General features: G+C 46.1%; 1 protein-coding gene across 6 annotated transcripts in view; it reads left to right on the top strand.

Annotated features, from left to right (window-relative positions):
* Window positions 1–18,457, top strand: part of TET3 (tet methylcytosine dioxygenase 3) — a 104,507-nt gene that overhangs the window by 46,512 nt on the left and 39,538 nt on the right. Inside the window, exon 1 of one of the 6 annotated variants that reach the window (XM_081921255.1) lies at window positions 7,631–7,759. The exons of the other annotated variants lie outside the window; for them this stretch is intronic. The gene's annotated coding sequence lies outside the window, so the exon portion shown is untranslated. Of the gene's footprint in view, window positions 1–7,630; window positions 7,760–18,457 lie in introns of those variants that run through there. 6 annotated transcript variants of the gene reach the window in all.

Genomic DNA, 18,457 nt, shown 5'->3' with positions numbered 1-18,457 from the left:
TTTTCAGTTCTGTAAATGAATTATGTAATCATAGAATCGCAGATTTGGAAGGGGCCTCAAGAGTCACCTTGTCTAACCCTCTGCAATGCAGGAATCTCAACTACAGCATCCATGACAGATGGCCATCCAACCTCTGCTTAAAAACCTTCAAGGAAGGAGAGCCCACAAAACTCCCAAGGGAGACCATTCCGCTGTCAAACAGCTCTCACTGCCAGAAAGTTCTTCCTCATGTTTAGCTGGAATCTCCTTTCTTGTCCTGTTTTGACAATGGAATGGACTCTCTCAGAAAGTTGTGGTCTCATTCATCAGAGGTTTTTAAAAAGGAGGTTTGATGTCCATCTCTCAGGGAGTCTTTAGCTGTGATTATTGCATTGTAGGGGGTTGGACTGGGATTTCTTCCAACACTATGATTTTATGAGGATGGTCTTACTTTTGCCTTTTGTGGATCTCCTGCCGGTCAGATTCCTATGATGTTCCTGAGTTCCAGTATTATGGGAGAAAGAGAAGAGAAACTCTGTACACTTTCCTCTCTGCCATGTATTAGCTGTCAATCTCTGTCATGCCCCCACTTTAGTTGCTTTGGGGGTGTGTGGTGTTGATAATGCTGTGTCTCTGCACAACTGGCTGAATCCATGTGATAGGCAGCTTACAGAATCATAGAATTGTAGGGACCCCAAAGGTCATCTTCAATGCAGGAATCACAGCTAAAGAATCATTGGCAGGTAGTCAGTCATTCAAGCTTACAGATGTTGTGGCTTTTAAGTTGGTGGATGCGGTTTTTTACAGCCTTCAGCTCCATAGGGATTGGGGCTCAGCCTCTTGTGTTGCAATCTATTTTTTTAAAAAATGTTTTATTGGTTTTTCAATATATACATCTATTATGAAATATCTCTCTAACAATTTTCCATTTTTCCTGCCCCCCCTCCCATGGACTTCCCTCATACTTCCACTTTGTTTTACTTTCAATTTATTCATCCTGCCTATTATTTCCCCAATTTATTCCTAATACATTTACATCTATTTTTATTTTATTTTAGACATTTGTGAATGTTTACTCAAACCCTGCCAATGAGTCCCAACTCTTCATGTTGTCTCTTCATATATATTGTAAATGGTTCCCATTCTCTTTTAAAGTCTTTGTTGTCCTTTTCATGTAAATTTGCTAATTCTGCATAGTCCATGAGTTTCTCTTGCCATTTCGTTGGGGTTTCTTCTGTCTTCCAAGCTTGTGCTAGTAAAATTCTTGCCACTGTTGTTGCATACATAAATAATTTCCAGTTGTCTTTTCTTATTTCTTGATCTAAAATCCCTAGGAGGAATGCTTCTGGTTTCTTAACATAAGTCTTTTTAAACATTTTTTCCCCAATTCATTATATATCATTTCCCAATAATTTCTGACCTTTTTGCATTCCCACCACATATGATAAAATGTACCATCTTTTTCTTTACGTCTCCAACAAGTTTTCAATCCCGTCTTAAACATTTTAGCCACTTTCTCTGGTGTAATGTACCATCTACACATCATTTTCATATAATTCTCTTTCAATAAAATACAGTCTGTAAATTTTAAATTCAGCTTCCCCATCCTTTCCCAATCTTCGAATTGCATATTATGACTTAAATCTTGAGCCCACTTTATTTGTGCGGACTTTACCGTCTCATCCAACGTTTCCCCATATAGCAAGACATTATTCCTCTTTTTAAGTAATTTTGTATCACTCTCGATAATTTCTTTTTGAAAATTTGAAACTATGTAACCAAAACCTCTCTTATCATCCTCTTTGAACTGTTCATTCAACTGTCTATGATGTAGCCAACTTGGCAAAAAGACTTTCAATTCTTCATACTCTTTTAGTTTCAACCCTTTCCCCCCATCAATAATTCTCTAAATGTCAGCCAGCTGCCTCTCCTGTTGAATGATCTTAATGCTAATACCTCCACTGGCGAAAGCCACCATGGGGTTTGGGTTCTTATTATATGGTTATGAAAGCCTTTGCGTTTTTTTATCTTTCCCATGCCATAAATATGAATGCCAACCAAATCTATTATTGTGCGCTTCCAAGTCCAGTATTTCATCTTTCTCTAATTTAATCCAGTCCCGAATCCACGTAATACATGCTGCTTCATAGTATAGTTTAAAGTCTGGGAGGGAAAAGCCTCCTCTGTCTTTTATATCTGTAAGTATTTTATATTTTATTCTAGGCTTTCCCCCATTCCAGACAAACTTAGAAATATCCTTTTGCTGGTTTCTGAAGCAGACAAGATTACTTATTATCTGTATTGACTGAAATAAAAATAACATCTTTGGTAGTGCAGTCATCTTTATCACTGCTATCTTTTCCATCAGGGAAAGGTCCATTCTGTTCCAAATCTCCAAATCTTTCTTGATCTTATTCCAAACTTTCTCTTGTGTTGCTGCAATCTAAAGATATTTGGGACTGATGACCAAGTGAGATGTGACATTGGGAGCCTTGAGTGGTTTGTGAAACACTCAGATGAAACAACACACAATACAAATGGCACAGTTATTTAAAATATATATTATTCATTGAACCCAGCATATTCATAGTGAAAATTCCCCAACATCTCAACAGTGACATAAAGGAAAACCAAGGGACATTTATGTATCCATTTCCCCCTAAAGGTCTGGGTAAAAACATGTGACTTGACACCGGAAGATTGTCAGTGAAGGAGACAAACAATACCTCCAGAGGATGAGAGCTCCACAGTTGGAATGCCACCACATTGCCACACAATGGACAATGCCTATTTACAGAACCACAAGAACCGTTTCCTCCATAGATCTCAAGGCTTTGAACTCTCCAGGGAGAGGATGGGCCAAGATGGAAAGAACAAGCACAAATCCTTCCATTTTAATACACAGAATGTATTATAAATATATGAAGAGCAGTGGAGGACCTTGTATCAGTGCTCTCCTGTCAGGGACTGGCAGGAGTGTGCACCAGGGGAATGGGGGTGGGAGAGGGAGAGTTGGAGGCAGGGGATGCTTCAGAGCTGGAGGTTGAGCATGGGATAGGTTGGAGGAAGAGGCAGGTCAGGCAATAGGCAAGCCAGGTGCTTCCCCAACCTCTCCTGCACCACTTTCTCCCAGAATCAGGAGGGGACTGAAAAGGGATGAGCAGAGGAAGTTTTCACATAGGTGCAGTCTCTGGCTGCATGTGTGCAGCCCATCTGGGGAAGGTACATAAGCTGGTGGAAGGGTGGTGATCCCCTGTTGCTGGAAGAAGAGGTGAGGGGGCCAGCCGCTGTGCTTACCTTCCCAGGGGCGTGATCCGTAGCGCATTTCATCTCAGTGGACTTGAGCAGTTCTTCAGGCGCTGAACAAGTGGCCTTGAAACAATTGCTGCTTACTTGTGAGTAAGCGTGTCTTTAGGGCCCTTAGTGTCCATGCATCCAGCGGCAGGGCCCCGCCGAGATGCGGTGTCTCCTGGCGGTCTCCTGGCGGCGCAGGTGGAAGCTGGCGGGGAAGGGAAAGCGGACTTCTGGAGGTGGCGAGGTGGGAGGAGCTGGCGGTGGGCACTGCCTTGTCTCCTTGTGACAGGAGGAAGAGGCCGAGCGGTGGCGGCTCTGCCAATCAAATGCTGCTGAGCTAAACCAAGCGCGGTGATTGAGTGGCAGAGCCCCCGCCGCTCGGCCTCTTCCTCCCTTTGCCATCGCTGGGAGTCTCGGCTTTGCGGCGTGGGGTGCGGGCTGGATTTACGACCCAGATGGGCCTGATCTGGCCCACAGGCCTTAGTTTGCCGACCCCTCGTGTTGACCTAGGAATAGGAGCCTAGATGCTAGATTGGTGTGCATAGGCATCCAGAGCTGTAGAAGCAACTGTGTTATCTTTGACAATCAAGAGTTAACTATCTGCCGTGCACATTCCTTTGGCTGTGAAGTGCCTAAGACTCCCCCCCCCCACTCTAAAAAAGCAGTTTGGAAGGCACTTTTGAGTGGAGAAAGAACAAGAGGGAGCAGACTTAGCAGCCCCTCCTTTCTACTGTTCTTTTTCTTCCAATTAAGGATGCATTTTCACTACAAAATAAAGTAAAATTGGAAGACTGACATGCACTAATGCACCATCTATATACCTTGGCCCTGAACCTATGCCCTTTCCATTAGAGATAGTCTCTTCTTGTTATGGGATATATAGGCAACACCATTTTAAAAAGGGGTTTCTCCTTTACACACAAAGGAAAAGCCAGAGAAATTGTGCAAAGTAAGAAATCATGCCATAGAATTTTGCTTTTCTTGCCATAGAATTTGAGCAGCAGGCATGCAGAAACTCAAGAGAGAGAGAGAGTGTACACATGCAAGCTCCATACCATCCTGCCCTGGGACAAGGAGGAAACCAAGATTAGATTAGGCTCCTGTCCTGCAGATGTGCTGGCAGGCCTTGCCGCAGGGCATGTGGGAAGAGCACTGACTCATGGCCAGCATCATGAAACTTCCAGTATTCTCTGGGTTTCACTGGAGCACATCTGTTGCCCAAGAGAAGATGCCCAGCATGTGAACTGGGCATAGCAGTGACTGCACTCTTTGGGGCCTGGGACTCTGGCCAGTTCCTTGTGCTGCTTTGAGTTTCCCAGACTTTTTTTGGAAAGCATACAGAGCAGATTAACCACAGGTGTCTGAAAACGTTCTCCCTGTGCTATGGTGACAAGCAAAGGGGACACGAAGCCTTGTGCTTTTAGTGATTATACTCTGTTTGCGGTTACTCTTCCTCAGGTATCTTCAGAACATTGTCCTCCTTCCATTTGCACAGTTCTGAGGTTGCATTCTTGGTGGACAATTCGTGAACTTGCAAGCCTTCTGTGGTGAGAGCAGGGCGGGGCCAGCGAAGCAAATTGAACAGTTTAAGGAGTGTGTCCATCTTAGAAACAGGATTGCCGCTCATGGCCTTCTTTCCACCTTCCATGAACAATGTGAAGAACCATGGGCGAAGAAAGGAGTTCAGTGGAACACACCGCAGGTCTCAGGCTGGGGAAGTCATGGCACTGATAAATTCTTATCAGCGTCATATTTGATTAGTGTTGGATACAAATTGTCCAGCAAGAACCTTCAGGGTACCTGAGGCAGATCCCAAAATGGTGCCCTCTTCCCTGCCTCTACATGAGGAATAAAGGGAGGGGAAGGGGGAGAGAAAGATTTATCTGGGATCTGCTGCCCCTGTGGGATCCTGCCACTAAGGCAGATGCCTCGCTTTTCTGTGGTAGGAGGAGGAGGAGGAGAAAGTTTCTGGGAAAGATCCTGTTGGGTTCCCCGCATCCCAATGGTTAAACCCACAGCCCTTGGTTTGCCTCCCATCTGCAGTCCTCATAGTGGCTTATTTTTCATTTGCCTCTTGAGTCTCTTGCTTGCTGCTTGTCTGAGTGTAATATCAAAACCGGCTGGTGCAGTCCCAGCCCACTATAATGTTTAATTTCCCTTTGTTTTCTTTTGGGGAGTTGGCAGGTATGCTCTTTGGCTCTTTAAAGACTCAGAACCTGCTGAGGCAGCTCCAAAGTCTCTCCCTCTCCCTTCCTCCCTCCCTCCATCTCTCTCTCTCTCTCTGTGTGTGTGATTCAGTATTTGCATGTGCCCTTAAAAAAGTAAAATAAATAAATAAGTGAGCTATTAACAGACTTAGTTCAGCCTCAGAGCTGTGGTTCCAAGGTTGCTCCTGATTAGAGCCATGTGGCGAAGGAGGGGATTGTTTCAAGGCCGCATAGCCAAGCCCTTTCGCTCACTACCATAGCCAAGTCCTTCCAGAGTTCTCAAGACGGGTTTGTGTGCAAATGTAGGAAACGGCTCTTAAAATACCTTTTAGCAACACTGAGACTTCAGAAGACGACCAGAAATATTTATTCAGAGGATTGTAGAAGATTTGGGATGGAGCTCCAGAATTGGAGCATGTACACACACATCTCATTTTTGTCTTTCTTATTCAGGTTTTGCCTGTTTGTGTTCTTTCAAGCCAATTGTGAAATGGGAGTGGGCCTCCTGCTTAAATCAGGGCAGGGATAATCAGGAAATAAGTGGATGCTATTACATGATAAATACAGCACATGGAACAATGCTTTTAGCTTGGTTGTGTATGTATATGTGTTTGTGGTTCTCTTTCGTAGTGAACTAGGGTGTCAGAAGAACGTCTCTAATTTTATCTGTCAAAAGCTGAAGGATTGGCCTCTGAATAATTGGGTTTGTGCACCTCATTCATTCATTCATTGACTGGGGGTTTGAAATGGTTAAGATACTTCACATAGAATCATATAGTTGGAAGGGACCTCAAGGGTCCTCTAGTCTAACCCCTGCAATGCAGGAATCTCAACTAAAGCACCCAATCTCTGCTCAAAATCCTCCAAGGAGAGCCCACCACCTTCTCCATTCCACAGTCGAACAGCTCTTACTGTCATAAAGTTCTTCCTGATGTTTAGTTGGAATCTCTCCTTCCTAGTAATGAGCTTAAACTTCATATAATTGTTGTCTTTTAGAACCATACAGATATGTGACATTTATTCTGGCCCTTCAAGATGGGGGATTCAGAATGTGCTCCAAAATGGTTGAAGAGATATTCCCAGTCTGAGCCCTATATTGTATGAGATAGCAGCACTTTTTGCACCTTACAGTTATGGTAATAATAGAGGCATGATACTTTCCTCCTAACGGAGCATGAACATAGTGTAGAACAAGATTTGAGAGAGGGGCATTTGCAGTAGTAGCCTGTACTATACGTGTGCTCAAAAGCTTCACTTACTAGAGTGTTATAGGATAGGTAGCCTTTGATGCGTAACAACTTGACGCTTTGATGCAACGAAAACTTCGATTGGCTTCTAATTGGCTGCAATGGGAAAACGTGTCACTCCCATAGCGTGATGACTAACACTTCCCCCTTGCTGTCCTTAAACTTGGCGCTTCCCACCAGCAGTGAGGAACTGAGCCTGGAGTCGTGTGACCCAGGACCGCATGCCCCATGAAACGGGGTTGGAGATGCGACCATGTGATGTAGAGGAGGAGCAATGTCTCTGCAGTACTGGGGACTTCTGGATCGCGTCAGAGGGATCATTTACGAAAGAGAGACTGGGAATGGGAGGCAGGTTCTCCGCTGCGCTTACCTTGGAAGGGATTTCGTTAGGATGAGACGATGCTCTGACGTCAGACTTGTAGTACTTGGATGGGGGGGGGGAGGGAGCTGCAATTGGCCACAGCCATGTTTCCGCGCTTCTGTTGCAGCGAGCGCAACTGGTTCCTTTTAACAGAACGGTCAGGAGGGTCATCTGAGGTAGTTTTGTAGATGTCTGCAGTAGGAAAACAGAGCACTTGCAAGACGCAGTGCTTTGAAGAGTGGGCGACTTCTTGTGCATACGTCAGTTTGTGGAATTCGATTTTATTCTTTTTAAAAATACATATTTTCAAAAGACCTTTTAGAAAGGTGAAGGCCTTCCTCCTCCAAGCCTGTTGGGGTGTGGCTTCCCCCACCCCTTCCAGGGGGAAAAAGTCTCTTCCTGTCTCCTGCAGCAATCCAGTCCTCTCTGACTCTATGCAGCACTGCAGCCATCCTGGGGATGTACGTGCAATGTGCAGGAGGGATAATGGCCCCCACAGCTGTTCGGAGAGGGGAGGGGGAGGTCTGTGTAGGCTGAATAACTAGATCACTGTTACCTCCTCTGCAATCGGTCTTCAGTTGTGGCATATCTCATTTTCCTCGGGATTCCTCCATGCTTTGCTTTTCTTCTCCTTCACCGTATTTGGTTCTCTCTTGGCGAATTCTGGAAATGTAAGTGCTTCCTTGTGCTGTTTTCCCCTCTTCTCCCCCTCTCCTCTCTTGCCTGCAGTTTTCCAAGATGTCTGTCTGTCTCCTTCTTTGTGTTCGCTGGTGAAGCGATTGACTGGTTTGTTCTTTGCACAGAGCACTTAGCCAAAGGCAGCTTTTTCTGCACACAGGATGGGCTGCCCTCCTGTAAGCCGAGTTCACAAATCTGGTGTGTAAGGCAGCGAACACACATGTCATTTTTAACAAACAGGATTTGCAGCACTGTAGCTAAACCGGAGGAGAAAATTGGGGCACCATTTAGGGGAGGCTGAGTGTGCTTTGGAAGCCCCGTGAAACGCGAACCTTTTGATGCCTCTGTCAACATTTTGCTTGCTGTTTCTGAATCATGGCAGTGCCGCTGTGCAGAAGGGCTTGAGGCACAAAGATCTGCAGACAGAGCCCAGACAGCGAATTGTGCCGAGTATGTAGGGAGGCAGATGCAGCTCGTGGTGTGGAAGTTACTCTGTCATTTTGGTTTATTGCTTTTTTTGCACCTTGCAGCTTTGCAGTGGAGTTTTCCCATAATTGCATCAAACCACAAATGGCTGCTAACTTTTTGAAGTTGGATTTGAAACCTTTGCCAAAATCCTTGAGGTCATTTTCCCTTTAATGTTGGGAGTTCTTTACATTTTTTGTTTTAAATTCTAAAAGAATGTAAGTGTTGGGGGTGGGGTGGGAAATATGTGACCCCCCTCCCCGCTTTCATTTTCTTCTTGTATTGCTATTCCCTCCCCCCCCCCAAGCCACGGTGAGGTGTGGTGGGGAAAATGTTTTGTTATAAAGCATTAGGATGACTTTGTATTTGGGGTGCTGCTTCCTCCAGAAACATTTCAGCAAGGGAGTGCATGCCACATAAATGATCCTTGCTCTGGGACCAGCATGTCCTCCAGGGGATCTTTGTTTGCAGAGGAGGAGAGGAAACCAAAGGGTTTGTTCGGATCATGGAGTTTTTGCAAGGGAGCTGGGTGGGAGGGGGATGAATGCACAAAAGGCTCTGGCAGACCCTGCTGCTACTGCTGTGCTGGGAAAGAACAAAGGAATGGATAGGAAAACACAGGAATGGGTTAACAAAAATGGGCAAATTTAATCTGCCAAAAAAAAAAAATACTTGTAAAAATCAGCAGCGTTCCATAAAAGCTGGTGTATTTAGCATTTCAGAAGTTGGCCAGCCTAAGTTAGATTGTTGTGATTTCAGGATAAGGTAAACTTGCCCCAGCTTGTTGCCAAGACTGGACTCAAATTTGCTTCTTCTTTTTTTAACACGGGCTGCAAGCATAATTGGGGATGCGTTTTATTTCTGCTCCTCCTGCTTCTTGAGGGAGGAATTTGCTTTGCAACCTGGTGTTTGTCCACATGCAGTTGCACCTGAATGTTGGAAGATTCAGGACAGCTGAAAAAAACAAACTTCTTCATGCAGCACAGAGTTAAACTGTAGAATTGACTCCCACAGGAGGCAGTGATGGCCGCCAATCTAGATGGCTTTAAAAGAGGATTAGACAAATTCATGGAGGAGGAGAGGGCTATTGATAGCTACTAGCCATTATGGTTACACTCTGCCTCCACCGTCAGAGGCGTATGCTTTTAAATACCAGTTGCTGGAAACCTTAGGAGGGGAGGGGGCTCTTGCCTTTGGGCCCTGCTTTGGGGGTTTCCCACAGGCCCCTGGTTGGCCACTGTGAGAATAGGATGCTGGACTAGATGGGCCATTGGTCTGATCCAACAGTCTCTTCATGTGCTCTTTAATCAGGTACACTGCCACTGAACAATGTCTCTTCCCCTGAACACTTTTGAGGTGTAGACACACCTGCTCCCACTCCCAACACGTCATATAAGCACTGGGCAGTGGGCTTTGTGGGGTGGTAAATGCTTCCCTCCGTGAGAGAGTCTTCCTGGACCCACTTAAAGAAGCAGTTATTAAACTGCTTCTTAAAAAAACCATCTTTGGACCTGGCCATTATGGCCAGTTATTACCCAGTCTTAAATCTTCCATTCTTGGGCAAGGTGGGTGGTCACTTGAACAACTCCAGGCACATCTGGAGGATGCAGACCATTTGGATCCCTTCCATTCAGGGTTCAGGCCTCATCATGGGACTGAAACTGCCTTGGTTGCACTGGTGGATGATCTCCAGCGGGCTAGGGACAGAGGTAAAAGCTGTTTCTTAGTTCTGCTGGATCTCTCATCAGCGGCTTTTGATACCATTGACCATGGTATCCTTCTGGATTGTCTAGGGGGGTTGGGAGCTGGGGGTGCTGTTATGCCATGGTTCTGCTCCTTCCTCCTGGGCCATGTCCAGAAAGTGGTGTTGGGAGCCCTGGGCACTCATTTGTGGGGTGCCTTAGGGCTCTGTCCACTCCCCCATGCTTTTAAACATCTATATGAAGCTGCTGGGAGAAATCATCAGGGGATTTGGGCTAGGTGTTCACCTATATGTGGATGATACCCAGCTCTACCTCTCCTTTAAATTGGAACCAGTGCAGGTGGTGAATGTCCTGTGTGTGTGTGTGGAGGTGGTTGGAGGATGGGTGTTGGCTAATGAATTGAGAATGAATCCCGACAAGACATAAATATTATTTTGGGGGACAGAGGGTGGGTTGGTGTGGAGGACTCCCTGGTCCTGAATGGGGTAACTGTGCTCCTGAAGGACCAGGTGCACAGCCCGGGAGTCATTTTGGACTCACAGCTGTCCATGGAGGTACAGGTTTATTCTCTGTCCAGGGCAGCTGTCTACTAGCTCCATCTGGTATGCAGGCTGAGACCCTACCTGCCTGCACACTGTCTCGCCAGAGTGGTGCATGCTCTAATTATCTCCCACTTGGGCTACTGCAGTTCACTCTATGTGGGACTGCCTTTGAAAGTGACTCAGAAACTACAACTGATCCAGAATGTGGTAGCTAGACTGGTGACTGGGAGCAGCTGCCGAGACCATATAACACCGGTCCTGAAAGACCTACATTGACTCCCAGTATGTTTCCGTGCACAATTCAAAGTGTTGGTGCTGACCTTTGAAGCCCTAAAACCCCAGTATACCTGAAGGAGTGTCTCCACCCCCATTGTTCAGCCCAGACTCGAGGTCCAGCTCTGAGGGCCTACTGGCAGTTCCCTCACTCTGATTATGTGAAGCTAAAGGGAGCCAGGCAGAGGGCCTTCTTGGTAGTGGTGCCCACCCTGTGGTATGCCCTCGCATCAGATGTCAAAGAGATGAGTAATTATATAACCTTCAAAAGACATCTGAAGGCAGCCCTACAGTGGCCAGTTGCTCTTTCTTGCCAGTTGCTCTCTCTTCCTCCCTGTGTGGGGTGGTGAGGATTGTGCTGAGAAAGAAAGATGGTGGCTGTTGTTGCCAGGGGGAGAAGGTGAGTAGCCAGTGAGCAGCAGCCATAGTGAATGGTGTGCCCCTTGCTCGGTTTGGGCCCTGGCAGGTGCTGCCTAATGATACGAGTTGCTGGCAGGTTTGTGCCTGGAATAGTTCACCTACATGAACACCCCCATGACTTTTCTCAGAAGTCTTTGACACATAATAATAATCATATTTGGCACAGTTATTTGACTCTGCAACCCACTGAAACCTTTAAAAAGTCCATGTAGCTGTAACCAATAGGCATGCTGTCCCTTCCTTGATCTATCCCTTCCTTTGTCAAGTTGTAAATATACGTTCTGCAAGGTTAGGACCTTTTTCTTTGCACAGTAACTTGGATGGTGTGGTATAAATAAAGTTGATCCCAAATAGCATTTTGGGTTCACAGGGTGGGAGAGAGGTTGGATTTGTACCTCATAAGAAGAGCCTGCTGGATGAAGCCCGTGGCCCATCTAGTCCAGCATCCTGTTCTCACAGTGGCCCACCAGATGCCTGTGAGAAACCCACGAGCAGGATTTGAGCACAAGAGCACTCTTCCCTCCTATGGTTTTCAGCAACCGGAATTCAGAAGCCCTGCTGCCTCCAGCTGTGGAGGTAGAGCATCGCCAACATTACTATTAGCTATTAATAGCCCTCCATCAATTCGTCCAGTGCTCTTTAAAAGCCATCTAAATCATTGGCCATCATTGCCTCCTGTGGGAATGAGTTCCATAGTTTAACCATGCGCTTACTACTCCCAAAACCACATAGCCTCATTCCTCTCTTGTCCCCTGGATAATCTTCTCTCAGCGCTCCTCCCTTCGTGCCCCAAAGGCCAACTCACAGCCCACCTTTTAAATCTGGCACCTACATGAATTGCTTCACCAACCCAGTGAATAAGCTGCATGGAAAGAATTAGAAGTATCTCTTGCCTATTTCAGAGTGTTGTAAGAGCCAAGCATTGATTGTACTCAGCTAGGATTTCTCCGGATTAATAATACTAGAGCAATATGGTGGCTGAGGCAGCACAGTCAGCCGAACAAGCAAACAAACAATACTAGGTAGTTATATATTTTATTCTATTAATAAGTTTCTATACCACCCTTCACCCAAACTGGTCACAGAGTGGTTTACAAAAACAAACATAATGAATGGAAACATTAAAACATTCTCATAAATTATAGAAGTAGCATAGTTAGAAACACCATAAAAATTACTTGACCCCATCAGCCACTAAAAGCCTGGTGAAAAAATATGGGGTTTTGATCTGGTGTCTGTAAGAATACAAAGCTACAGACTTCTGTGGCGAGGTCACTCCACCACCAAAAAGGATGTTCCAGAGATGCCTACACCACATACCTTTTTTTATGTAGGAAACACCAGGAGAGTCTCTCCCACTGATCTCAAAACATGGCTTGTGTGATAGGGGAGAAGATTTTCTCTCAGATGTTTCTTCCCCAGGCTTAATCCGGGCTTTAAATGGCAACATAAGCACCTTGAATTGGGCCTGCTTGGCTTGGGAACTGAAGGAATCAAGCAAAACTAGGAATGGCAGGGGGAAGAGTTGTGGGCTGGACAGTTTGTAGCTGGTTGACTGGCCAAATCCAGAGTGCTCACTAATGGTTCCTTGTCATCCTGGAAAGAAGCGACAAGTGGGGTGCCGCAAAGTTCTGCCTTGAGCCCATTGTATTTCAACGACTTTATGAGCAACTTGGGTTGTATTGTGAGGATGATCATCATATTTGCAATTGACACCAAACTAGGATGAGTAGCTAATGCTGCAGAAGACAGAATCAAGATTCAAGATGACTTTAACAGATTGGAGAACTGGGCCAAAACTAACAAAATGAATTTCAGTAGGGGCAAATGTAGGGTTCTACACTTAGACAGGAAGAACCAGCTGCACAGATATAAGATGGGGGACAACTGGCTTGCCAGTAGTTCATGTGAAAAGGATCTAGAGGCCTTAATAGACCACACGCTTAACTTGAGTCAACAGTGTGATTCAGCAGCAGAAGAAAATCTAGCACTATTCTAGGCTGCATCAACAGATGTCTAATGTCCAGATCAAGGAAACTAATAGTACCACTGTATTCTGCCTTGGTTAGACCACACCTGGAATACTGTGTCCAGTTCTGGGCACCGCAGTTTAAGAAGGATATTGACAAGCTGGAAGGTGTGCAGAGGATGTCGACCAAGATGATCAAGGGTCTGGAAACCAAGTCTTATGAGGAAGAATGGTATGTTTAGCTTGGAAAAAGGGAGACTGAGAGGAGATATGAGAGCTTTCTTCAAATATCTCAAGGGCTGTCACATGGAAGATGGAGCAAGCTTGTTTTATCCAATGGCATCAAGCTACAAGAAAGGAGATTCTGACTAAATATTAGGAAGGACTTTCTGACAGAGCTGTTCAACAGTGGAACAGACTCCCTCAGGAGGTTGTGGACTCTCCTTCCTTGGAGGTTTTTAAGCAGAGGTTGGGTGGCCATCTGTCATGGATGCTTTTGTTGAGATTCCTGTATTCCAGGGAGTGGGACTAGATGACCATTTATATCCTTTCCAATTCTATAATTCTGTGATTCTTTGAATCATGAATACAGAGGGAAACCTTTCCTACATCTACACAGGCTCATTTCAGACATAGATAAGTGAGCTTAACTTGATTCACTGTGATAAAGGAACTGATAAACTATGGCTTGTGTTGGGCTGGTAAACCAGAATCAGAAACCAGTGTGGTTTGGTGTGGTGTCTGAATTGGAAAAGCAGTCATGGGACTGCTAAACAGAAGAGCGCAGATAATATATTCTATAGTAGATGATACATAACATATCACGTTCAAGGCATTGAACACACATTATCATGTTATGAAAACAGTGGTGTGAGGTAGAGATCTGTATTACTAGTCCTAGATGGCAGATGGTCAGGGCTACACAATATTTGACTGTGGTAGCCAAGCCACAAACTGCAGCTATCAGATGCTGCTTTTCCATTGTCCTCATCTTTGTATCTTTGCTCAGTGTCAGCCACAATGCTACCTCAGTTCAACCTTTTTGAGTCCATGGCTCCCTTGATGTACATTCTTTCTATGGCACTCCTGTGGGGCTCAGGAGCCCAGTTATGTCACCTCTTGCCTGCCAAGCTGGCAGCCTCTCACCCCTTTCCGAACACCTTCCCTTGTGGAGTGTTCTCTCTGCCTCCTCTCCTTGAGAGAGGCAGTCGCTGCTGCTGCCCCTTGGCCTCTTAGCAGCTCCCCACGCCCCACCCCTACCCCCATCCAAAAGAGAGGTGCCTCCTCACACTGCCCCACAGGGGCCTGGGAAGCACCCCCTGGCCAGCCCCAGAGGCAACTTTCACCTGGGGAGCTTGTAGCCAGGGCTGCTGCAACAAACAGCTGTGCAAGCCTTTGGGAGGCAGAGATGCAAGAGGGAAGGAAAGGAGGGAGGGAAGGAAAGGGGGACAGAGGAGGCCAGTGTTGCCTGTGACACCCCAGACTATCATTCAAGACACCCCACGGTGCCACAGCACACTGGTTGATGACCCCTGCCTTACAGCATCCTTCACCAACCTGGGGTCCTGAAGATCTTTTGGACTGCAACTTCCATCAATCCCAGCATCATATGGCCTTGGTGGCTGGGGCTGTTGGGAGCAGTGGCGTAGCATGGGGGGTGCAGGGGGGGCCGGCCGCACTGGGCACAACATCTGGGGGTTAGGGTTAGGGGGCGCAAATCCACGGGTTAGGGGGCGCAAATTACTTGCCTTGCCCCGGGTGCTGACAACCCACGCTATGCCACTGGTTGGGAGCTGTAGTCCAAATTGTTGAAGGCTGCCTCACAACCTTAATTTTTGAACTGGGAATTAATCTACTAAGAGGAGTGAAACAAAGGGAGCATTTCTCTCCCAAAAAGTTTGTTCATTTGAGGAGCTGCTGAAGTTAACTGATGCCTTCTCATTCTTTCCTGGTTACACACACAAAATACCATTCCTCTTTTGTTGCCCTTTGTTGACTACTTTAGTTTCATGAATACCTTCTGGTGAGAGATTTTGTCAAAGACTTTTAGAAAGTCTAAACCTGCCTTATCAACTGAAACAGCCTTAGTTGCAAGGACATTGAAAGCCATGATAAACTTGATTAAATTTGTCAAAGGAAGGGAGAGGAGCCCAGGAATTTTACTCCTGAAATGTTTTAGGTTGGCTTCTTGGAACCTGAAATAGTTTTCCAGCACTTGATAGCTTCTCTGCAGCATAATCTTAACTTGGAAAATATTCAGTGGTTTTGCTTGTAGTTGTTTCATTTTCTTTTTTTGGGGGAAAAATTATTCCTGTGCTTTGAAGTGATGTCTTTGAAGAGGGGTGCGCCTCCTCTGGGTCTTACCAACAAGTTTCTTTCTAATGAAATGGCTTTCAGATGTTTCTTGGCAATGTGTTTAGTGGACATAATAGACTGCTTGTATGACTGGTGTTGGAGTATTATAGTATGAAATTCAAAGGAGGAGCAATGGCCCTTCCTAACCCTCAGGGCACTTGATCAATTGTGATTTTTCCCCACATGGTTTTTGCAGGAGAAACAAAAAGCAACTCATGGATCAGTTCAGCTTTTAGGATTCTGAAATGGGCTTTACTTAGGAAACTGCCTTGGTCGTGCTGATGATTATTTTCTTCTTGGCTCAGAAACAAAACTGGTGACCAGTACACGTTCAGGGTCTCTGAATAGCTCAGCTGGTAGAACATGAGACTCTTAATGCATAGGCAAGGGACAGTGAACCTCTTTGGGACCCAGTGAACCCAGCTGAAAGCTGTCTGTACTGCCAGGTGGTGTTTCATCTGGGCACATGTGGAGGAATGCTAAGCTACGAAGGGTCAAAGCTGCTGAAGCTGACTTTCCCATTATTTTCAATTCCACAGCATTAGGCCTCATCAATAGGTTGGGAGCAGGCTCTAATTGGCTGCAATATAACCTAGCAGGGAAGCAAGCCTATAACATTTCCTAGGTTAGAGACATATGTGGGGTTTGCAGGACAGGCACAGCCAGTGTTGTGGTCAACCAGAAGTAGCCACAACCCACCCCCCTTGCTGCCTGTGCACATGCTACCCCAGTAAACACTGGCAGCCCTGCTTCTTTCAGGAATGCTGAGCAGCCTTTGCGAGAGGAGGGTTGAACAGCTGCTGTATCCTTGACCGACTTGGACGGAGCCCAGGCAGCTTCCAGACCTGCCTTATCTGCTCTCCGAGCAGGACTGCGCTTCACATTGGCAAGAGCTCACACAGAGAGGGTGTGCATGTGTGGGGTGGGTGTGCGCGTGCACACCTGTGAGTGGGTTTATGTGCAGGGTAGCAAAAGACTGGTTTACAAGACAACCACAGGCAGCTTCTCCAAGAAGAGGCTTGTCGGAGCTTGCCCACTCCACTGGCCTGTCAGCGCAGAGCACAAGTCGCTTAACACGCTTCTGGCCTACAGTGGCAGCAGCAGCAGCAGCAGCAGCAGCACAGGAGAGTGAAATAACAGTGGGAAATCTTGCAATCTTTGGAGCGCTTTCCCATACTAAGTTAGAACTCCCAGACGGAGGATTTCTCAGGTCCTGGGCACACAGTTTCAGCACTCTGATACGTAACTCTCTTCTGTGGCTGCCTAGAAGTTACTGGGCCCAAGTTAATGTGTTGGCTTAATGAGAGCCAGTGTGGTGCAACAGCTAGAGTGTTGGACTATGAGCTGGGAGACCAGGGTTCAAATCCCCACTTGGCCATGAAGCTCACTGGGTGACCTTAGGCTGTCACTGTCTCTCAGCCTAATCTCAGGGCTGTGAGGATGAAATGGGGAGGAGGAGAACAACTATGTATGCCACTTTGAGCTCCTTGGAAGAAATGGTGGTATAAAAATGTAATCTATAATATAAACTTACAAATCCGGAATGATTTGGGACCCAAGTACTTGATGGAGTGCCTCTTCCCATACTGACCAGTCCATACTGACCAGGCCATGACTCATTGGTAGAGCATCTGCTTTGCATGCAGAAGACACCAAGTTCAATCTCTGGCTTCTCCAGGTAGGAAACATTCCCTGCCTGGGATCTTGCAGAGCCACTTCCAATCAGTGCAGACAAGACTGAGCTAATGGTTGTGTTCAGTATAAGGCAGCTTCCTATGTTCCTAAGGCTGTCAGTTCAGCAGAGGGGCCCCTTCTCTTTGCACACCGGCAAGTGTTGCTTGCTGTGCGTGGGTGCAGGATAGGCCCTTCTCCTTTATTCTTCCCCAGCTGTGGAACTCCCACCCCCTAGAGGCACAGATGGTCACATCACAGATGGGCTTCTGGCACCTAATCAAAACAAACCTCTGTAAATAAATACCCAGGTTTTAGAGGGCATGGGGTGAGCTTTGCTTTGGTATTCTGGACCCACAAGTGTTGTGCTCTGACCACTGCTTTTAACTGTGTTTTTTCTTAATTTACTGTTGTATTGTGTTGGAAACTGCTTTGGAGCTACATTGTGGGGAAAAGTGGTTTATAAACATTATAGCTAAAATAAATAATAGGCAGATTGGTACCCCAGGAAAAAAATCCTAATTTGGGAGGCAAATGGAGGGAGATAGTGATAGAAAGATAGTAATAAATAAAATTATTGGTAAAGGAAGTTTCCTCTCACTTCCCTGCCAGCAGCTCCCATGCCCCATTTCAAATTGTTCAACCCCACAACTCTTCAGAGAAGGCTTAGAATCATAGAATCTTCAAGTTTGAAGGGACCCCTAGGGTCATCTAGTCCAGCCCCCTGCAATGCAGGAATCTTAGCTAAAAGCATCCATGACAGATGACCATCCAACCTCTGTTTGAAAACCTCCAAGGAAGGAGAGTCCACCACCTCTTGTGGGAGTCTGTTCCACTGCTGAACAGCTCTTACTGTCAGAAAGTTTTCCCGAATGTTTAGTCGGAAACACCTTTCTTGCAACTTGAAGGCATTGCCTCGAGTCCTCCCCTCCAGAGCAGGAGAAAACAATCCCTCTTCCATGTGGCAGCCCTTAAGATATTTGAAGATGTCTATTGTATCTCCTCTTAGTCTCCTATTTTCTAGGCTAAACATACCCAGCTCCTTCAAGCGCTCCTCATAAGGCTTAGTTTCCAGACCCTTGATCTTCTTGGTTGCCCTCCTCTGCACACCTTCCAGCTTGTCAACATCTTATTAAATTGTGGTGCCCAGGATTGGACACAGTATTCCAGGTGTGGTCTGACTAAGGCAGAATAGAGTGGTACTTTTACTTCCCGTGATCTGGACACTAGACTTCTGTTGATGCAGCCTAGAGTAGCATTAGCTTTTTTTGCTGCTGCATCACACTGTTGACT

The sequence above is a fragment of the Podarcis melisellensis genome (genome assembly GCF_964234715.1).
Source record: "Podarcis melisellensis genome assembly, chromosome: 8".
Classification (NCBI taxonomy): domain Eukaryota; kingdom Metazoa; phylum Chordata; class Lepidosauria; order Squamata; family Lacertidae; genus Podarcis; species Podarcis melisellensis.
The sequence above is the reverse complement of the archived record's forward strand: the minus strand, read 5'-3'. Positions and strand labels throughout refer to the sequence as shown.